At 33.4% G+C, this 24125-nt stretch overlaps 1 protein-coding gene across 2 annotated transcripts in view; it reads left to right on the plus strand.

Moving 5' to 3' along the window:
• Positions 1 to 4227: 4227 nt before the first annotated feature.
• Positions 4228 to 24125, plus strand: part of LOC128862802 (sodium/hydrogen exchanger 9B1) — a 70914-nt gene continuing 51016 nt past the window's right edge. Inside the window, exons 1-2 of one of the 2 annotated variants that reach the window (XM_054101552.1) lie at positions 4303 to 4321; positions 4413 to 4621. The gene's annotated coding sequence lies outside the window, so the exon portion shown is untranslated. Of the gene's footprint in view, positions 4622 to 24125 lie in introns of both variants that reach the window. The other variant, XM_054101551.1, reaches the window with a different exon arrangement.

Raw genomic sequence — 24125 nt, forward strand, 5'->3', positions numbered from 1 at the left:
ATAATATTTTGTTGCATGCTTATTTTCGGCAAAAAACACACAACACTTTCTGTCAAAAAAGTACCTGAATTTATTCATTCAAAAATTCTACTTCAAGAGATTGTCCAAATCAAAAAAAAAAATTTAAACGGTAAACAAAGATCATCTGGTGCCTTAATGTGTGTGGATTATAAACGATGAGTGTGCTGCGGTTGTGTCAACCACTTTGTGCTGCTGATGAAGTTCATCGGATTTTTAATGTCAAGGCCTTCTATATCAGCAGACGTAACATAGGAGCAGAAGCCAAGATACCTAAATCTTAGCGCCCGTGAGAGCAGGACAGCTAAGGAGTAGGTGCTGAGATGATTCCACCTCATCCTTCACTACATCCGACGCAAAAACAGGACTCGAGGTTATTCCAAGTCCCGCAGCATGCACACAGCGCACATAGCGTCCGGTGAGAAAACCCACCAAGTTGGAGAGCTGACATTTTGTAAACCTCAGAAGCTCGCTCGATCGCTTCCGAACCCCGACCTGGCTAACCTTTTTCACTTTCCAAAACTCAAAACACAGTTTGCATAAATCCTAAACTTACAAAAAGGCATACCAATTTCACTTTCTTGTTACTAAAGGTTTTTTGAAAAAGTTCATAAATTAATATCCACATATGTATATATATATAGTACATAACTGTAATTAGCATTTTTCTAATTATTACCAACTTTTGATTTACAAGCTGAACGAAACGCCTAAGCGAAACAAAACAGCTGTGTTTGGAAATTTATGATACGTAGCTTTTGATATATTTTCAAGAGCCGTGAAATGTCCAACACAATAATAATAATTAAAAATATACGAAGAATTACCTCAATTCAGAAAAAACTAAGCTTCGTATACCCAGCGCTTATTTTAATGAATTGTATTGGGTTTAGAAATATTATAGAAAATCGCTGTGCTTCTAGGTTTGAGACTTTGTTGTGTTAGTATACGTATTTTCTAGCGAAAAAGCACCTCATCTACGAGGTGATCCGCAAATGAAGAAAGTTTTTGACCATTGAAAAACACAAGAGCTGATTCGTATAAACGGAAGGTTGTTGAATTAGGTCAAGCGTTTTGAATTGGTAGACTCATTGTCTGTGCTATACGGCAGTTGAAGCTGTATTTCCGCTAATGCCTTTAAAAAATGTCGTTCGATATCTTCACGAGTGAATAGCAAAGGCCGAACGTTTCAAAACTACTAAACGCAGATTGAAGAGTTCAGGCTTCTGTTGACGACCCATTTGAAACATTCTAGTGACCATAAAAAATGGGACAAAAACGTTTGCATTAAAATCAACGGCAGGCCGATAGCCTCTACTGCTAGTTACCTTGATTTTGTAATGTGATTATATTTCAAGTATTGGGTATGGGAATAAGTTTCCGCCCTCGTATAAGAGGTGTTAATACTAGTTTTGTGTTCGCTCTAGTAGTATACTGGTGATTTTAAGGTGTATATGTGAGGTCTCGATCGCAGCAGTTGACTTTCGTTTGAAGCGTAAAGATCCTTTTTATCTGACGTCAAGAATGTCTACGCTCGTACCGAAAAAACAGCATTTGCGGAAAGTCATGCTTCATTATTGCCTTTTAAAGAAAAGTGCAGCTGAAACGTGTCGTACCTATATTGGTCAATATTTACGGTAATCAAGCTCCATCAAATACAATTGGTAAAGAGTGGTTTCGATGCTTCCAAAGTGACAATTTTGACGAGAGTGATAAAGATCGCGAAGGGGCACCGAAAAAATTCGAAGATACTCAATTATTGGATGATGATGCATGTCGAACCTTTGATGATGTGTCTGAAGAGTTGAATGTTGGCAGATCAACAGTCGGTAAATGTTTGCACGCGATGGGAATGGTATAGAAAGCAGGTAACTGGGTACTACATACATCAATTGAAGGAGAGGGATATCGAGAGACGTTTGGTGCTGTGTGAAATGCGTCTTGAACTGCAGAAAAGAAAAGGTTTTCTGCATCGCATCGTCACTGGCGACTACAAATGGATCTATTAAGATAACCCCAATCATCGAAAATGTTGGAGCCTGCCAGGTGAACCATGCGAAACCAGGTGGTGCAATCAGAAGGGTGTAATCTATTATGAACTCCTTAAATCAACTGAAACCATCACGTGGCGATCGTTACCGATTCCAGCTAAGGCATTTGAATCGAGCTCTCAAAAAAAAGCGGCCGGAATGGGACGAGAGACATCACATAAATATCTAGATATTTAACTAGAAAAAGGCAGTACAAGTTTCCTTGGTTCACGCGTAGAGCTTAAAAGTCTAAAGAATAAGTGTAACAGATTCTTTAAAAAGTTTAAAATGAACAATAGAGAGGAAGTTTTTGCAATGTATAAGTATTACTTAAAATTACTTAGACTGATGGCAAACATTGGAGCTCCAACCCAAACGAAGCGGGAAATAAAGGTAAAGCACCGATGCAAGCTCTTAACATCGGTACAACGAACGGCAGCCTTGATAGCTATGTCCGCCTACCGCACAGTATCAGGGCCAGCTGTTCAAGTGATAAGCGGTTCAATACCGATAGATTTACTAACTTTTCAAAGGAAAAAGTTGTGGACATTAAAGAAAAGGGAAGAAAGAGTTAGCAAACCTGCAGCGCGTGAAATAAGGGATGAAATGCTAAGGCTACGGCAAAGCCACTGGATTAACGAAACACGCTACAGATGGACGACTAGGCTTATAAAAGACGTCGCCACATGGAACCGCAGGAACTTCGGTGAAGTCAATTTTTATACAATCGGGACATGAGTATTTCCTGAAATACCTGTTCAAAATAGGGAATTACGAACACCCCACATGCATATACGGGGCTGCCGCTGAAGATGACGCTGAATACACATTCATCCAATGCATGCATTGGGAATAAGAACGTTGAACGCTGGAGAATGCAGTCGGTCACATAACCGCTGAAAATGTAATCGACAAGATGCTAAGCAGCGATGAAACGTGGGAGATCATCAGTGGTTTCGCGGAAAGAATTCTTCGGATAAAAAAGCGAGACCTATACGCCTCTGAAATGAGAAAGATGGAACGCCACTTTGAAGTAATGCGAAGGAGTGGGCGACGGTTCCAAACGAGGGCGAATTTTTTAGTCTCTGGAGTTTAGTTTTTTTTTCTGAGACGACAGCTTTAATGTTGAAAAAAAATTTGGTTATTATTATTATTAATAAAATCAGCGATACAGCACACAACGCAGATAAGCTTTAGCTAGGGAGAGAGTTGAGGAGGAAAGGATGAGCACAAAATTTAGTCTCCATGATGCCACAGATACTGCAAGCCGCTTAGGCTGCGCTGCTATTCTTACAATGTAGTATTTTTTTATTTTTGGAATTAATTGTTTGACAACTTCAAATTAGTTTTTGGCAATGCCTAATCACTTTCAAGTCGAGTTTTTGTAGCTTTTCGTAACAATGGACAAAACTTCAGGGTTGGCCATAGAGCACTAAGTAATTAATGCAATAAGCGGATAATGAATACTCTGAAAAACTGATAACTTAGTGAAAATGAAACCCTTATTTTAAGTACCACTAAAAAATTAGTGATAGTGCAATTTAGTGGTAGTGCAAAATGCCCAATCCTAATCCAAACATAGATTCCTATCCGCATATCTACTAGAGAGCAAGGAACAATCGAGGCAGAGAGAACTTTTGGTGCTAAATCGAAGTCGAAGGAGGCCGGCCATATATGTATGTATGTATGTCGCCTTACGCGCTTATTACGAAAGTTGTTTGAGATGCGCGCGTTGTCGTTCTGTTATTCATGCAAATTGTACGATTGCATTGCGCTGGGTATAAAAATTGAGGCACTATTTTTTAGAAATACCTACACACACATACACATGTGCATACACCATATAATAAGAATTGGAAATTGCCAAAAGGTACTTGTACTTAAATAAGTATTGCGTACTTACATACGAGTATGTGCATATGTATGTATGTTCAGAGTAGCTAGACCCTCGTATTGATATCGTTACCGTCGTAGCCAGCTTAATCAAATCGTTTTGTTTTGTGTGCTTCTCATGATTATTTGTTTTCGTATGCGATTTCGTTTGTTGATCGTTGTTGCTGCATTGTGCCGATCAATGCATGATGGTGGTAGATTGGTTGATGGGTGTGCTTAGTTAGGTTAGCTGCTTGTTTGCTTGGTTGAAACAATTGAGCCTATAAAGCATCGAAACAGTATGCGCGCATTGTCAGTCGGTGTGAGACTTAGCTGCGATTCCTACTTGAAAGGATCGATACATGAAAAAGAAGAAAAGCAAAAAGTGAACGGGGTTGCGTGTGAGATATCGAATATCGATGTATACATAAGTGCTTGTATCCGATGCGTGCACATTAGTGACTTATTTTGTTGTTTCTGATTTTTTTTTAGTTTTGGAAAACGTTGCACTAAGTGTGCCCGAAAGATAATTAAAAAAAAAAAAATAATAAACACTCGAAATTGAATATTCGAAAACAAAGAAACAAGTTATAAAATTAGCCAGTGTGTTTATGAAGGTGAAATTTAAAGACACAATTCGTGCCAGAACGTAATAAAAGCCCGCGGTTGGAGCAGAAATTTGAAAGCGGCAACAAATACAAGTATGTGAGACTTAATTTTTAATTAAATTTAATTAACAAAAAATATATATATTAAAAAATAAAATGTAAACTACCAAATCATTAAGCGCTAAAAAATAAAATTAAGAAAATAAAAAAAAGATATTAAAAACAATTCTTTGAGTTCGAATGGCACAAATATTTTAATAAAAAAATATAAAATAAAATACAAATTTCGAATTCAAATCAAAAAAGAAATCAAATGTCGCATCGATATTTAAAAAAAAAAAAAAAATTAAAAAGTAAAAAATAAAAACATATAAAAAAAGTTTAACTCGAAAAAGGCACAAATATTTTAATGAAAAAAAATAAAATATAAATTTCCAATTCATTAAGCGCTCAAAATGTAGTAGAACTCAAATGTTGCAGCGATATTTGTTATTGTAAAAAAATAAAATAAGAAAATAAAATATAAATTTGCAGTTCATTAAGCGCCCAAAATAGAAATCAAATGTCGCTGCGATATTTGTTAAAAAATAATATAAAAGCAAAAAAAAAAAAATAATTACTTACAAAATTTTATCTCGAAAAAGGCACAAACATTTTAATGAAAAAAAATAAAATATAAATTTTAATTAATTAAGTGCCTAAAATATAGTAGAACTGAATTGTCGCAGCGATATTTGTAAAAAAATTTAATTAAAAAAAAATATACAATAAAAAAAAGTTTTAACTCGAAAAAGGCACAAATATTTTAATTAAAAAAGTATAAAATAAAATATAAGTTTCTAATTCTCTAAGTTCCCAAAATAGAAATAACATATTGATATTTGTTAAAAAATGAAAGTAAAAAAGAATATAAAAAAAAATATTAAAAAAAAATTTTAACTCGAAAAAGGCGCAAATATTTTAATTAAAAAAGTATAAAATAAAATATAAATTTCTAATTCATTTAGTTCCCAAAATTCAAATCAAATGTTGCAGCGATATTTGTTAAAAAATAAAATAAAAAAGTAAAAAAAAAAAAATATTTAAAGATTTTATCTCGAAAAAGGCACAAATATTTTAATGAAAAAAAAAAACAAAATATAAATTTTAATTCATTAAGCGCTCAAAATATAGTAGAACTCAAATGCCGCTGCGATATTTAAAAAATTATAACAAAAATATTTAAATAAAATTTTAACTCGAAAATTTTAAATAAAAAAGTAAAAAATAAAATATAAATTTCTAATTCATTAAGCGCTCAAAATATAATAGAAATCAAATGTTGCAGTGATATTTGTCAAAAAAAAATTTAAACAATTTGTAACTCGAAGCAGGCACAAAATACGCCATAAGCAAATATAAATAACTTTTATAACCTTTCCATGCACATAAAGAATTGTGCCTGATCTCGTGTTTTTTGGTTGTTGTTTGTTTTGTATTTAAGTGCTTAAATTTCGGCGCATTAAAGAGAAGTTCCACGGCAGTGTGACTGTAAAGCAGAGTGCGGCCATGAGGAAGTGGTTAAAAGGTTGTAAAAAAAGTAGAAACGGGGGAGTAACGACAACAACGCGCTTTATTGTCTATTCCCAGCCGATCAAGTGACTTATGCCCTGCAATGTTTATTTTTATTGTTATGTCCGCAATTCATTATTTTGACAGGTTTATGTTAATTTTTTTTAATTAGGTAGATTATTTGCTAAAAAAAATGCCTCTCAACAGCAAAAAAAAAAATTGCAAGTGAAGAAAAACGAACACACTCTACTGTGAGCCATCAAAGTGTTCCTGCAAACTTAAATTTGTTAGGGCTTTTTAATTTTTTGTCTTTGCTATTTCATTAAAAAGTTTTAATGTAATAAAAAATTTCACTGCACTTTTTTTAAGTGTTGCTGTAAGAATTATCAGCATATAACAGTTTCAGCATGAATATGTAATTATCTTTACAATTGCTGTGATAGATTGTAGTTCTCGTGAATACACTTGCAATTGTCGCAATTAATTTCACTTTTTGCGAGAATTAAGATAAAGGAAATAAGTAAGATTTCTTTTGTGTCACGGCGTTGCTTATCAGGAAATATTATTAGTGTTCTTTCTTTGCGTTAGAAACAAATTTTCGGATGAGAAAATTTTCCAATTTTATATATTGTACATAGATACATTTTTTATATACATATGTATGTATATAAGGCGGTATATATATCTACACTGAAAAATGTATATAACCCGTTATACAAGGTGACGCAAAATTAATTTTGAAAAAATTTGACTAAATATTGTAAAAAAAAAAATAAACTTGAGTATAACTTTTTTAATGAATTTGAGTGATTGAAATCCGCATACACAAGGCGGCAGAGAATTGATTTTGTTTTCGAAAAACTTTTTTACTAAATATAGAAATAAAATTAGTTTGAGTGATTGAAATCCGTTTATACAAGGTGGTGCAAAATTAATCATTCAATTAGGTTTTTGAAAAACCTTTTTTAAAAAAATTAATTCGACTGATTGAAACCTGTATGTACAAGGTGGCGCAGAATAATTTTTGTTGTCGAATAACTTTTTTATTTAATAAAGAAAAAAAATTTGGTTGATCATTTATATGATACAGGGTGGCGTAAAATAAAATATTTTTTAATGACTTCTTTATTAAATAAAAAAAAAATTAAGAAAAAATGAAATGGAAATTAGTGGTTGAAGTCCGCATATACAAGGAAGCACAAAATTGATTTTGTTTTGGAATAACTTTATTACTAAATAAAGAAAAAATAATAGTTTGACTGTTTATAAAAGGTGGTGCAAAATTAATCATCCAATTTAAATTTTGAAATTATTTTTTAAATAAAAAAAATAACACAGGCCAACAAAATCTCGATTTTTCACAGCTTTTAAAACGGCTATAGGTGTTTCTTGAAGGTTTTTTTATGCTGACAACGAATATGACCTTGAAAATGCTCCAGCACGTCAGGATTTTTGGCAATTTGAGGTTAAAAAGTCAAAAAATGCAGATTTTGGCCATTTTTTTAATTTTTTTTTGGGCAAGGTAAAGTTTTGTTTTAATTTTCCGCAACGGCATCGCAAAGTACTAGTCTTCAGCTTTAAAATCCATTTTTTTAAATATTTTTGCGATTAATATAAAAAAAGTTATACTATTTCATATTCGTTTTCAGCATAAAAAAACCTTAAAACCTTAGTTAAAATTATCGAAAAAGTTTTTTGGTTGTTGGCCTGTGTAATTTGAGCTATTGAAATCCGCTTTACAAGGTAGCGCAGAATTAATTTTGTTTTCGAATAACTTTTTTATTTAATAAAGAAAAAAATTTGTTTGACCGTTTATACAAGGTGACGCAAAATTAATTTTATTTTCGATAACCTTTTTATAAAATAAAACAAAAAACGAATTTGAGTGATTAAAATCCGTATATACAAGGTGGCGCGAAATTCATCTTTTTTTTCGATAACTTTTTTACTAAATAAAAACATTTAATTGAGTGATGGAAATCCTCATTATGACTTTCACGCGCTCCATTGCTTGTCTTTTTGTACTTATATGTATACTGCAGCTGTCTAGTTCACAGTGTCGAATATGATTGAGGTACACCGCCATTTGCAAAAATTATAAGTCTTCCAATAGAGTGATTAATTTTGCGCCACCTCATTTATAGGTACATTGCTGAATGTACAAACTCGTAAAGGTGTATAACGGTAATTATAGGCAATCTTATGGCTCCTCAGTACAAGCTGAATGGTGTGTTAGAGAGAGTGAGAGTGAGACTGAGACTGGGATAGATAAAATAAAATCTAACATGAGAAATAAGAGAAATACTGCGCCCTACGCTATCTATTGTATCCCAACATCAATTCCTTATATTACTTTAGGCATGTTCACATATGCAGTGATTAACAATAAATGCACAAAATTAATCTACCCGTTCACATATGACAGATTAGCTGCAAAATTAACAATCAGCTGTCCAGACTGTTTTGAAAGGTTTTTCTTCAGAGAAATTGCTTTGGTGGAATATTTTAGGATTTTTGAAAGAAACGCCAACGATAAGTTAATTTTGTTTTTGTGATAGTTAATTTGATTCTGTAATTTCTCCTGCGAGGCGACCGCTAGCAGAAAAAGCTTTCTGTAACATTTGATGTTTCATGCATGGAGATTCGAACTTGCAACCTTTCAAATAGTAGTCACGCACCAACCCATTCAGCTATGGCGGATAGGGCAGCCCTATGTGAAACAATATCAAGATTGACGAGTGCCCTCTACTGTTCGTTCTGAGTAGATGGATTTATCTTAATCTGAGAGCTGACTTGGCAGGTATTAGCTTGCCGAATTGCTCTATAGGTAATAGAGTGAGCATAACATTTAGTGCCTCTGTAGGTGTAGTCCTAAGGCACCTGCAAATGCAATGACTGATCATCTTTTGTAGATCTTCCATAGTCTTTCTGATATATGTAAGTAATATTTCTTATCTAAAGCCGGTCAGCATACTATATAGTACACCGTCTTACTATCGCTGTATAAAGCCAGTGTACGATAAAAAGGTAAAGACCACAACTTAATTTGATAAACTTTTTGCAAGAGTAAAGTGCTGTTGTAGCTCTTCTTACTCTACCTTCGACATTCGACTTTCATCTGAGTTTTCTGTCTAATATTAGTCCTAAGTAGCGAGCTTCATCACTAAACGAAAGTGCCGTAGCACCTAGTACCGGAGGAGTTATCCAGAACAGCAATGGAGCGCATAATGGTCAAAATAAAAATTTCCAATACTCAAAATCATTTTCTTTTATTTAGTAAAACATTACTTTAATAACAAACTTGTACGAATAATTTTGCGCCACCTTGTATCTTTTATGATCGTAAAAGCCTAGGGAAAATTACCTATTAGCTATCATACATTTGATTTATACTCGTTTCAGTATTTTTAAAGGTTCATTATTCCAAATTAAAAAGTTATTCATAAACAAAATCTATGTTCAACTTCAAACAGAATTTAGATAACTGTAACATTGGTTTTTAATATTCATACAATATTTTTTTATTTTGAAATATTTAAAAAAAAATTCAGAACTAAATTAAAATTTATTACCTTATTAATATTTGTGTAACACACTGTATATTAAGAGCTACATATTTTACGAGCTTTTGACTTGTAAACCAGAAACGCATTAATTATTTGCATATGTGCATAAGTATATATACATATGTACGCATACACACACACAAATACGTGCACAAGTTTGTTAGTAGCAGCGATTTGTTTCGGTGCATGCGATTTTTATTGGATCAAACTGAGTTTCGAGTGACAAGCAAGACGTGCATTACTATGTCTAATTTTTTCCAAAGACGAATTTATAAAAACTGCATTACAAATTTAATTCAATTAATTGTTTATCTCCTAGCTGCTTGAGCTCACTTTAATAAAGCAAATAATTTGCTTTCGACAAGAAAATTACTTTGTAAGTTTATATGTGTATGTAGAAGTATGTATGTATTTGTATACAAATAAGTATATTATATTATATTAAATATATATTGAATGACTTTAGTTACTGTGATTCTCGCAACTCTTATATAGTTTACAAATTCATAAAAAGTTAGAATTCTGGAAACTGCCTTAATAAATCTAGTCAAAACATTCGAGTTCCTTTAAATCTCTTTTTTTCACAAGTCAATAAACTTTAAGAATAGGTTACCTGTAATGTGTGCCATCTAAAGAGGATGAACGTGCGGACACCTGACTTTTGTATAAATGAGAAGCTGTATAAATAAGGAAGAGGAAAATACCATATCTTACCTTCTGTGCCAATGTCCTGCTGTATGCGAACGTAGATTCATAGGTAGATTAGGTAGACAATTTCTTAATGAGTTGGAAGAAATCAGTGACGTGGAAATTGGATATCTTCTAAAATATTTGAAAAGCTAACACTGGTTTTAGGAGAGATAAGGACAAGAAAGAAGAAATCAATTCCTACATTTTGGTATATCACTTAGGTACACATACGACTTTGATCAAAAAGGTGGAAATAGCTTAAGCTGGCCGACACAGGGGGAAAATTTGGCATCTTACATCACTTTTTATTATTGCTACACGAATTTAATCAGTGTTCAAAATTATCGTATAGCGATTTTTATAAACATTTTAATTTGTGTTTTTTTTTTTTTTTGATAAAATATATTTTTAAAAACTAGGTTTTTTAAAAATTATACACAACTTGTTTTTAAGAAAAAATTGTATTGTGTTAGTAAAAAATTTTGGGCCATTTTTGAAAGTGTCACCAGGGTGTTTTATTCAAAAATTTTTTGAAATTGTTTTCCCTTTTTTTTTAAATCTGAGTTGAGTGTTTTCCAAAGATCACTGAAAAAAATGTGTTTCCGAAAAATGGTGCGCAAAAATTTTTTTTTTTTCAAAACTCTTAAAAAAAGTTAATTATTTTTTAAATGTTTTAAAATATACTTTCAATGTGGCAAAACAATATCTTTTTCCGAAAATTTTTTAATAAAAAAAAATTTGTTTTTCTCGAAAAACTTAAAAGAAGTTAATTATATTTTAAATATTTCAGTGTGGCAAAACAAGATTTTTTGCCCAAAAATTTTTATTAAAAAAAATTGTATTTTTCTCTCAAAAAATTTAAACAATAAGATATTTAAAAGAAAAGTGGTTTACTTTTCAAATGTTTTAAAACGCGTTTTAAATGTAATAAAAAAATTTTTTTCCGAATATTTTTTAAAAGGAAAAATTATTTTTTCTCAAAAAACTTTGAAAAGTTATTTATTTTTTTAAAGTTTCAAAATGCGTTTTAAATGTAGCAAAACAATATTTCTTCCAAAAAATGTTTAAAAAAAATTTTTTTTTCTCAAATCACTTAAAAAAATATATTATTTTTTAAAAGTTTTAAAATGTGATTTCAGTGTGGCAAAAGAAACTTTTTTTCCCAAACATTTTTTAACAAATTTTAATAAAACAAATTTTGTTTTTCACAAAAAATTTAAAAGATAAGTTAATTATTTTTTAATGTTTTAAAAGGTGTTTACAGTTGGACAAAACAAAATTTTTTTCCCAAAATTTTTTAATAAAAGAATTTAGTTTTTTTCAAAAAACTTAAATAAAAAATATTTAACTTATATTTTAAGTGTTTTAAAATGTGTTTTCAGTGAGGCAAAACAAAATTTTTTTCCCCAAAAATTTTTTCCAAAAAAAAAAAAAATTTTCTCTTTCAAAATTTAAAAAATAAGTTATTTACATTTAAATTGTTTTAAAACACGTTGACAACATTTTTGTCCGAACAATTTTTAACAAAAAAATATATTATTTTATTTTCGAAAAGCTTAAAAAAGTTATTTATTTTTTAAATGTTTCAAAATGGTTTTAAATGTAGCAAAACCAAATTCTTTCCAAAAAATGTTTCTCAAAAAACTTCAAAAAAGGTGTTTAAAAAAAAGTTATTTATTTTTTAAATGTTTCAAAATGCGTTTTAAATGTAACAAAACCAAATTTTTTCAAAAAAATTTTTAACAAAACTATTATGTTTTTCTAAAACATTTCAAAACAGTTTTTTATTTTTAAATGTTTCAAAATGCGTTTTAAGTAACAAAACCAAATTTTTCCCAAAAAATGTTTAACAAAAAAAAAATGTTTTTCTCAGAAAACTTAAAGAAGTTATTTACAAAGAAAACATTGTTTTTTCCCCCAAAAAACTTTAACAAAGTTATTTATAATTTTAAAGTTTAAAAATGTTATTTAACTTCACGAAGCTATTTCACATTAAAAAAATCTATACCAAAATTTTGAACATTCAATAAATCTCAAAATTATAACATTTTTTTTCAATTTAATTCTTATATTTAATTCTACAAATAAACCAATCTTTAGAAAACTTGACGACAATATCCAACATATTTGGATCACCTCACATGGAATCACTCCAATACTTTAATCTTTTTTGTACTTATCGCCACAATTTCCCACTGTGCGGCGGCTCTATGGGGTTTTTCAGTAAGAGCGCTTCAACTTTTGAACTTTTTTGAATAAAACACAAACGATTTGACTTTTTTAACTAATTTTTTTTTTATTATCGAGTTTGAACATATACATTTAAGTATGAAATTCGATTTCTTTTGCATGACCACCGCGTGCACGTTTTACGAAGTCCAATCGTTGAACCCAATTTTCGACCGCTCTTTTGCATAAGTCGGCCGAAATTCCAGCAATTTCGCGTTCAATATTGGCTCTGAGCTCACAAATCGTCGCCGGCTTGTTACTGTAGACCAATGACTTCACATAACCCCAAAACGGGACGGCTTGTTAAATGGACCGTAAAATGGCCGTAATGCTCTTAAAGTAGCAGCAACAGAACGATTATTTTCATAAAAAATTTGCACGATTTGCAATCGTTGCTCAAGTGTGTAGCGTTCCATGATGAAATGTATACTAAAGAAGTTTACAAATAACAAGCGAAAAATAAAAAATATTGCGTCGTTCGCCCTCCCTATCGGAAAAAAGTTGAAGCGCACCTATTGAATAACCCTATATTAGCAAACAAAATTGCTATGTATGCGTAGGAGAAAACCGCGCGCCTTCGCAGAAAGTAAGTGTTCGATTTGGATTTTTAAGTGGCCCATTACTGTTAGCTCTTTTTTCAAAATTGCTTGAGGAAACGCCATTTCGATTACGAGGTCAAGATTATATATTTAGTATGACGAACAGCTGTCACGTAACTTTTAAATAATCAATATTTTGCGCACTAATTTCGCAAATCGTTTTATCTTGACGATAAGTACTTTGCCGCCTCTAAGATGCGATTCTGTCAGATTTTTTGTCAGTTGTCAATACATTTAAAAGTATTATCAATTGTGCAGCAATTATTCAGTTCCTTAAAATGGATATCGGCAAAGGCGTTAGAAAGATAAAGTTAGCAAGCGATAGCTTAGAAAATTGGATTACTGCAAGGGCTGTCGAGGCAGCGATTACAAGTAAGGAATATTCCACATTTAATTGGACTTTTGTTGATAAAGCAAAAATCATTGAAAACTATTGAACAGTATTTGTATATCAACTACAAGGTGGCACAAAATTAATCATCCACCATTCTTTTTATTCAATTTCTTACTAAGTAAATAAAAATAATTTTGAGCGACGGAAATTTTTATTTTGACCTTTACGTGCTCCATTGCTAGCCTGTTTGTATGCTACAGTTGTCTACTTATAGTTTGAAAGTGACAAATATGTTTCACGGACGACGTAATTTGCAAAAATTATAAATCTTCCGTTGGCGTGATTAATTTTGCGCCACCTTGTATACGTCCTCAATTTATACAACAAGAACGGCCACAACTGTTTCTTATGTAATATACATAGGGATTTATGGTGCCTATTGTAAAGGGTATCTTATAACTATATATAACTTTCGATTACTATAGTAATTTCAATTGCTAAGGCTACAGAATATAAATCAGACTAATAAACAAATAAATAAAAATAAAGCACAATCAGATTCTTATATTGACATAAATTCACACAAGACATTTTATGAACGAAAGGAAAGTATATTACTTGAGATACGATGAGTAGGCTAAGAGCGGATGATCGAGTAAATGTGCCTACATACCTACATACATGCATACTTATACATATACATAAGTACATTTTGTTTAGCCTCTACTGTTGAGTGGATTAGGTTCAAATGTTTTGGTGAGGAAAAAGTGTGTTTGTGTCGTTGGAAAAAGATTTATGTGTGTATAGTCGACGTATTCGTAATAAAGTGAAACTTTTCAAGGCAAAATAGTTAAACGTTTTACTAAAGGGGTGTATCAATAAATTTAAGGCGTCTCGTCGTTTCACCAATAAAACCCAGTTACTAAGCAACTGTAGAAGTCTACAAATAAACACACCAACAACCGGTGCGTGGAAATGTACGGAAAGACATCACGTTGTTTACAAATGCTCACATACTTTCCATCTCAAGTCAGTGGACATACATACATACGAAGCATATACTAAATTTTTTACAATCACGTTTACACGCACCACCAACCAGTAAAGCGGAGGCATTTAATATAATATATAAACGAATAGTTATTTTTCGGTGGAATAATTATCGTGGTAGGCCATGGCAAATTTAAGTTAGAGAAAGAATATCATTGCCAATCGCAGCCATTGTGCAGATCCATAATTAAAAACACTCTCAGCTGGTCATAAAAAAATGCCGATCATCTCATTCCAAAACGCTCTGGTTGCAAATAAAATGTTTATAATCATAGAAAATTTAGATGTTGATTAATAAAAATAAATTTTTATATTATTAAGAAACATATTAAAAATATTTGTTTTTGTAAATTTTTCAAGTCCAAAAGTTTATTTTGTATTTTTTGTGTGTCGATATTCTATCGTTTTTAATGTTAGCATAAAAATTCTAATTAAGAAAAAGTTTTTTCTAGTAGCGGTCGCCCCTCGGCAGGCAATGGCAAACCTCGGAGTGTGTTTCTGCCATGAAAAAACTCCTCACAAAAATAAAATATATATATATATATCTGCCGTTTGGAGTCGGCTTGAATCTGTAGACCTCTTCATTTGTGGAACAACATCAAGGCACACCCAAAAAGGGTGTACGCGCCAATTATACATATATATAAAATTAATTATATGTAATTATGTATAAATTTGGAATACCAACTCCGCCAATACACTGAAGCAAAAAGGCTAAGCACTCACACTATTACACACCTAGGAGGGCCCGTCAAAAAATTGTAAGAAGAAGAGTATTTTTACTTGTATAAACTGTACATTGATCACAACCACTCTGCTACCTGCATTTGTAATGAAAAGTTGGTATCCCTGGGAGGATTTTTTCGATTTTTAAATTTTGCGTAGCACTTGAAAGGTAAAAATCCGATTTGCGCTAAAAAACCGATTAATTAATAACAAATAATCGGCCAATTAATAATGACAATACACCAAGCTTTAGCCAGTGACGAATAGATGAAGCAACTGGTATGAATATATGTTGGTGACACTGGAAAAGAGCCGACAAAATTTACAATTGTCTGGAAGCACTTAATGGGTATTAGTAAGACCGCTTTCATAGAGGGGAACATTTGTTGCTTTAACTCGTTACTTGTGATGCTCGCGCTCTTTCAACGCCCTTTGTGTTCTCGTTCTTCGAAATGTAGTTGTTGACTGTAGACTAAAAACTAACAATTGTAAGGTTTTCCGGAGTTCAAGGAAACGAAATTGTCCATGAATTGGCCAACCGTGGATCAGCGGTGACCCCACAGTGGCCAGAGCCAATAATCGGAATCAGTCCCGCAGGAATCAAGAATTGGATCAGCGATTATGTAGGCAATCTACATAAAGAGCGATGGTCCGGTCTGGAACGCTGCAAAACTGCAAAGTGTTTTGTTACAAGTCCGAACAGAAAACTGTCAAACTTTCTACTAAAACTTAGAAGGAAAGATATTCGGTTGATGGTCGGCATCATTACAGGACACAACCCATGGGGTCAGCATATGACCACCATTGGAATCATCGAGAACCCGGTATGCCTGTCATGCTTAAAGGAGCCGGATAGCACTAAATATTTTCTCTTGAGTCTTGCCTTTGCTAGAGCAAGGCTACGAGTATTGGGTTCCGATGTCATGAGAATGAGTAATATTCGTTCTCTAAAACTGGAGGATATTTACAGATTTGCCAAAGAATCTGGAAAATTCTCATAGGACTAACTATCTCTATATCTGTCCCTATTCTTTCCTATCTCTTTCTCTGATACTTTTCTCCTTCCTTCCTTGACTATCTACACCCCTTTCCAGATCTTTAAATACAATGGGCTCTTTAGCCTGATTGTTTTAGGAGCCACCAAATCTCCTGGTGCTCCGTGGCTCGACCTCTTCAAATTACAAATTTTCAACAATTGTAAGGTGAGTAAACACGACAGGAACATCAGAACAGAATTCGGAAAGTTGAAGCAACAAAAGTCTCTTTGTATGAAAGCGGTCTAAAGAAACTCACTTGAAATAGAGTTGGCAGCATTGAAAATAATGAGTTATACAAATTTTATTAGGTACAAATAAGGATGATAGATTTAGAAGGTTTGCTCGTTAATTATGGTGAAAAAGAAATTGTGAGGGGAACTTTGGCTGCCTCGTTGCTTGAGAGATTTGGCAGCCGAATTCTGCTCGATAATTTCACACACTCGCCCAATCAGTGGTTGTTGAGATAGAAACGAAAACTGTGTTACTTTTTTTTATATCACTAACAAAGTCCTATATCAATTCCCACACGTTCAATCAGTCGTGGTTCTGTTGGCAACGAAGTAAAATGAGCGAAAATTGTTTTGATTTTTTTCGTATATCACCAAATAATCTCAGTTTTTTTTGTAAACACATCCCAAGTCAGCCCATTAGCTGATTCTATTAAATTCGCTCAGAGCCGAAGAACAGTATTTTAAAGAGCACACCTCTAAAATTGTCTCACCATGGGTATAACCATGCTCGTCGGTGGTGAATCTTGTCCGATAACTTTGTTGTAGCTTTCGCATGCAATTTTTTTTGTCAAGTGAGCAGAGCCCAGAGATGGCGAGCAGAGAAGTGGTGAGTCGAAGGCGAATATAATTAATTATTATTAAAAAAAAGCTCCTTGGGATACTTGGCGAATTATGTAAAGAAATAGAAGTAGATTTTGAGTTATGGCTTACACCAAGTTCGAAAATTCAGATGTTCAGAGTTTTAGAAAAACGATTTAAAGTCGAGCAGGTTTAAAAAAAATACAGTCTGGAACCTCTTTGATTTTACTCCCATCGACTTGAATCGTTTACACAATATTCTTCAAATATTATGCTTAAGTCTTCAAAAAATACAAGAAAAAGGTTAGATACTTCAACTCTCCCAAGCGAAATTGATTTTCAGGTGTCGAAGTTAATAATTGTTACCTGAAATCACACAACGAACGTAGATTTAGCAAACTCAGCGGTTAGATTCAGATTTTCACGAAATGTATTCACTGCCTTGAAACTATTCCCAAGTCGAATTTGTATGTGCATAATTTTTGTTTGCGCTCGAAGGATCTTAAGTTGCTGCGTGATCTAGTTGATGTCATTCCAGAAGACTCAAAATGCTACCAGTGCGGCTGATTACCGGCCTGTAAATACTGAAATGGTACTGTTTTCGAGGAATTATGTGTTATCTAATATATTTTTCAGCCACCTTCTTGAAATTGAGCGAAGCGGGGCGATCCCCACGGCAGATATTAAACATGAAGAAGCCTCCAATAAAAACAAATTGCCATTCATAGGCAGCAAAGAAGACTCGAGCGCTCCATTTGTGGAGAGCAAAGAATACAAATTTTCTGTTAAATAATTAAATTAACTAAAATACATAATAGCAAACCTTGTTTACTTTTACTTGAGTGTACGCCACTTTGTTTTTTGTACGCGCGTCAATGAGGGTATTCGATGCGCTACTAGCTGGTGGTAGCAGAGGAAGAAGAAGAACTCTTCTGCGTTGAAAAGATCAGGTTGAGAAGGACTTGGCTTCACTTGGTGTATACAACTTGGCGCAGATTAACACGAGAAAGAAACAACTGGCGCGCTTTGTTGAATTCGGCCACAATCGCTTAAGCGGTTATCGCGCCAATTAAGTAAAAGAAGAAGATTGAGAATCGGCATTTTACTTAATTGAATCAATTTAGTATCAAACGCTTTTGTGTACTCGATGTTGATGGTAATGATAATGATGAGCAGTATTCGTATTTGTATTGCTCTTCTCTCGCTGCTGCGCTCAACTTGAACAGGTGAGTAGTAGAGCAGGTAGCGCAAAACGCAGTAGCAACTCGTTTGCTCCACTTCTAGCTGCCTTTCGTTACTGCTTTTAGCTCAAGGAATAGGCAAACAAAATTTTGAAGTGGTATCTGTAGTCGGAGTATTAGTACTGAAAATTTCCATGTGTGCTACAGCTACTGCTTTTGTTTCTGTTGCTCGGCTATCACTACCATAGCTCAAGAATGGTAGAAAGCAAGATTGCGCCCATCAGAGAGTGCGTGATGTCACATTAGCTGAGTTATGCAGTGTTGCCAAAAATTTGCTCGTCGCAATAAATTTCATACCCAAAATGTGAAAATTTTTTAGTTTGGTGTTTGTTTCTTTTTTTTAATTTAAACCTACTGAAACTGTAAGTTAAAAAAAACTATATTATTAAACAAAAGAATGTTAAAAAAGATCACTCTGAGAGGATTTTAGTGTTAATGAAAATTTGTTGGTTCTTATAAAATTTGATATTTTGAAGGTGAAAATTTAATTTGTTGCTCCTTTTAAAGTTATGTAAGAATATTAAATCTTCTTCTCTCAACTCTTCTTAACAGTGAAAACCTTTTTACACATTTTAAAAAGCGTTTGAATTTACTGAATGCGAATAAAAACCATAGAAGTGTAATAGTTTCTTCCGGTCCTCAATCCTTAGTGGGACATAGGGATATAGAGGTGTATTCATAGTAAGAATGAGCAAAATACCAGAAAATACTGAAAAAACCATAACGACATTTCTACAAAAACTTACTTACAGTAACTTACCTTGTTACATAACCTCAAATATAGCAAAAAAGTCGTTATCTTCTCAAAAGAGTATCTCTTAAAAAAAAATTCATAAATAAAATTCTACATAACCATAACACATTTATTTAAAAAACGCACATTTCAAAGACCATTTGACACGCATACAAAGTTCTTTAAGAGGTTCAATAAAAATTTGTTTTTTTTCTTTAAATGGGCATTTTAGTGCGTTTTTATATCCAAACTAGGCAACACTGCAGTATCGGGAGAGAGATTTGACTGCTGAAAGAAGAAGAACACCAGCAGGACCAATAAATCGCGGTCGAAGCGACCAGATGTTAAAAAAGTAAAGCTAAATAAAACTGAGTGAATTATTGAACTAATTTTTAAGAAATGTATATTTTATAAAATTATAAACATTACATTTTAATTAGAAGAAAGACACGAGGAAAGTATTAAAACTCCGAGCCTAAATAGTAAAAAATAAAAAAAAAACTAAATCAAAACGAAAATGGTAATCTGGCCATACTAGTACCAATTTTGCTAATATGACGTCACTCATTGTCAAATTCGCTGAGAGCATAGTAACGGTACCACGATAGGCGCCATTTCATTATTCTTTCCAATATGACCATAGCTCGTATTTGGGTACCGTTCGTCTTTGTTGTGTTAGATGCATTTTTAATGCAGTTTTGCGGAGCTACATGGAAAATATAGCCGAAATATGTGGTGTAGGTTGTGGGTATGGGTGAATACTCGTACAACTTAAAATTGTGCTTCTTTATGGTTCCTGAACCCTCAAACTTTTTATGTAAAAGAAATAACTCCATATATGAGAGATTAACCTATTCATATCTGGACTATTTTTTTAACAATTTATTTATTCACTTATGACTATAAATTGGAACATGGCGCTTTATCTCATTCTTCGTCACACCTACACTCTCGATTTTACCAGAAATACATCAAGTGGTTAATATTTGCTTGAAATAAAGGCTTTATTTTAAAAGATGAAACTAAGTTTTTGTTGCTACGGTTTTCACTAGCCGATGACATACTGGAAGAAATTAAAGAAATCCTTGGGTTTTACAAACGATGAGCTAATTAGTGTCACGCTATTATAAGCAGAAATAGCGTAGCAATTTCAATTACTTATGATAAGTGCACTCGAGAGATACAACCGTGTAGTTGTAAGCACTTAGTATACACATAACCATATGTGGGTAAGTTTATATGCTCGCTGAAGGAAAAAGTCAGACTAGTACGGAAACATTCTAGTTCAGATAAATAGGTACGTAGGTAAGTTAGATGGCAAGAGTACCCCAGGTACACTTCAAGTAGCACTTACGTGCCGTTTTGATACCATAATGTAGACCAATACCTGCGAAAAAATTTAGGGAGGAGAAAACCATCTACAGCCATCCAGTGCTGTTGATGTAGTGGAGGAGAGAAAAAGGATCTAGGCTGGAAAATTTCCTCAAGCCATCCCTAAAGGGCACGCTGAGGAATCTCAAGCGTCTATCCGCCATAGCGGGACATTTGAAGAGAAAGTCCTCAGCATTCTTTTTTCCTGCAGGATCCCCACAGCTTCTGCAATAGGGGTTGTACGGAATTCCCAGCTTCTACGCATGAGTACCGGTCACCCAAAGACCAGTGAACACCATAATGAGTTTGACAATTGAATGGCGGGGAGTCCCCATCACCTTAAGCGTTCTGTTTCTAACGTATTGAGGCCATAGTGCTTTTGAAATAGTACGCAATGAGACAGACCTCCATCTGACTTGCGCTTTTTTAGAAAAAACATGTGCAGTTTGCCTTCAACAACGGTCAAGGGGCCACTGATGTGTGAGGAGAAGGGGACAACTGAAACTAGTTCTGTCGACCCCTTCCTGGCAAGCTCATCGGCAGTTTCATTTACCTCTATATTCCTATGTATGCTTGCAGGATCGCGAAGACCTCTGCTTGAAAAATGCTGCTCGTTTGCGGCAGTTTGAAGGGGACTGAAATATTGGCTGATTTAGAGAAAACCAAAATTTCGATCCGGCAATTTTGATGTCGAAGATGCACTACGTTCTGGAAGGCCGGTTGAAGCTGATAAATACGTGATAAAGGCATTAGTTGATGCAAATCGGCGAATAGCAACTCGTGAGATCGATGAGAGGTTAAATTTAGCAAATTCAACTGGTTATGACCACCTGAAAGGCTTGGGTTTAACCTCGAAGCTCGATATATGAGCTCCTCATGTCCTCACGGAGAGAAATTTGTGTCGTCGCGTTGACGTCTGTGCTTCACTCCTCAAACGTCACGAAAATGATCCATTTTTGAAGCGCATCATTACTAGGGGCGAAAAATGGGTTGTATATAACAATTCAAATGTAAGAGATCATGGAGTAAAAAAGATGAACCGGCTCAAAGTATTTCAAAAGCCGATATCCATAAAAAAAGGTGATGCTGTTTGTTTGGTGGGATTTTGAAGGAGTCACTTTTTTTCAGCTTTTACTGGATAACACAACAATTAATTCGGAAGTCTACTGTCATCAGCTCAACACAATGAGTGGTACACTTCAACAGAAAAGGCCAGAATTAATCAACAGAAAAGGTTTAGTGTTCAACCAAGATAATGCGAGACCTCATACAAGTTTGGTTACTCGCCAAAAGTTTTAACAGCTTGGATGCGATATACTGCCACACCCACCATATTCTCCAGACCTCGCCCCTTCGAATTATTATTTGTTCCGGTCACTGCAAAATTTTTTGGACGGTAAAGCCTTTACCTCAAATGAACACGTCAAAAATCACCAAGCTTAGTTTTTTGCCAGCAAAGACCAATAATTTTACGAGAGTAGAATTGTGCTACTACCAGAAAGATGGCAAAAGCTGTTGGATCAGAGTGGCGAATATATAATTTAATTATATTAAATATTTATTCATTACACGAAGTTCGTCTTTCATTTTTACCACAAAAAAACAAAATTACTTTCCGAGCAACCCAATAGAATGGATATTTTTTTTATTTTTTAAGGGGGAACGCCACTGTGAAAATTAAAAAAAAATCGATTTTTTTTTTGCATAAATTGTTGTTATAACTACTCAAGAAAATGTGGTAAAAAATTAAAAGCGAAATTTGCTTTATTCCCGACTCTATGTGCACTTAAGTGAGCGCCCGTCGGTTCGGCCCCGTTATTTCAAACGTGTTTTTCTCGAAACGACTTTTTTTCATACAGTGGCAACGATTTCTCGAAGACTAATGAGCCGATTTTAATTTTCTTTTCCTCAAAATTTTTTTTATCGCATTGGCTATCGTTGTACGTAGCCGATTTTCAAAATTTTTAAAGTAACTAATTTTTTGGGCCTGTTGAAAATAAAAAAAATGGTGAAAAACACACATCGAAATTCCAATCACCACCATCTTGTACAAAAAAAAAAACCAAAAAAAAAAGGCCTACGTACAACGATAGCCACTATTGTGTAGATTAATAAAATTTTTGGTTTTTTGATTTCAGATGATTATTCATTGCTGTATCGCTGCAACCAGATGACGTCATTTTTTTAAACTCATTACGTTTATTTACATAAATTTGTCAATTTTCAATATTTTTTAATAAAAATTTACATCAACATAGTTTAATACATATATAATAAATTGCCGTTTGTCCGATCCTCGAATAATCATTCCTACTTACAAAAAAAAATTCCCTATTTTTTGACCCCCCACAGTGGCGTTCCCTCTTAACGGATCTAAAATTTTTATGATTAGTTACTTTAAAAACATATGGGACCAGAATTTTTTTTCGCTAGCATGAACAAATATTTTGCTGATGCATGGCCCGACAATTGACATTGCGTAGGACATCGCTAACTAAAAATTCCATTTGCTAGCATGAAAAAAAGATAGAAGACAACCTAGCTGAGCTGATAGTATTCTATGTACTCACATGTTGAGTTTTTCCCTACAGGGCACTTAGTCATCCACAAATATACACAACAAATTCAATATGATAACTGAGTTTACTTGGCCAACTGGTGGCGATTCCACTTAGTAATTTGTTAACAAGCAGTAACAACTATTAGCCACAAGTACGCTCGCTCGCCACCGGCCTTTTGGTTCGTATGTATGTATGCATGTAGCACTTGTATGTATTGGCAGTGGAAAACTCTGACTTATTAACTGCGTTTATTTTTGTTCAACATAAATTCTTATCACAATGCAAAGTTAAGAATTTTACGCGCCGGTCCTTAGTTTTTGACGGAGATAGATTTACGAATTGTAGATGGCTACTGACGATAAATCCATCCAAACAGCAATACTTCTAATAATCGTACCATAATAATGCAATAAAACAATAAAGTTCAATCATTGCCACAATCAATCAAAATAGTCGCACAATATTGATTGATTGCTTGATTATTTTTCCATTTGAATTTCAAACACTTGGCGCTGAAAAGCTCTTCGATTGATATAATCATAAAGAGCGGTGGGCTGTATTTACATACACATACACATGCTGTGCACATATCGTTACACATGTGTGAATATGTATGTGTATGAAAGACATAGGCTGACGCTTGATATGGGAAAAACATCGAACTGGGAAAGTCAGCATAGTGCTTCTGGTCTTCCCATACCATTAATCACCTATTAATATGGTTTTTTATTCGGCGCTTGCGAGTATGGACTGACGAGCTAAAAATAAAAAAAAAAAATTAAATATATGGCTTTCATTTGTATTATAACTCACTATAAAAATATTTCGCATATTTTTGATAAATTTTTTACTTTGTTCTCTTCCATTCTTTCTGCTCAATTTGTTCTCAGATTCTACTGCTAGCTGTGCGCTCTTTTTTGTTGAACTCTAAGAACTTTTCTGGAACTCATTCATCTTTCCTTAGCTTTCCTTTGATAATAGCTCCAAATACATTTGTATTTTCAATGGAAATTAATTATCTGATATTTTCCGGATGTTGATTCTTTTGATGAAATTTGTGAAAACATTTGCGCATAGTCGGCGTTCCGTCTCGACAATTT

This window comes from Anastrepha ludens, chromosome 5 (assembly GCF_028408465.1).
Source record: "Anastrepha ludens isolate Willacy chromosome 5, idAnaLude1.1, whole genome shotgun sequence".
Taxonomy (NCBI): domain Eukaryota; kingdom Metazoa; phylum Arthropoda; class Insecta; order Diptera; family Tephritidae; genus Anastrepha; species Anastrepha ludens.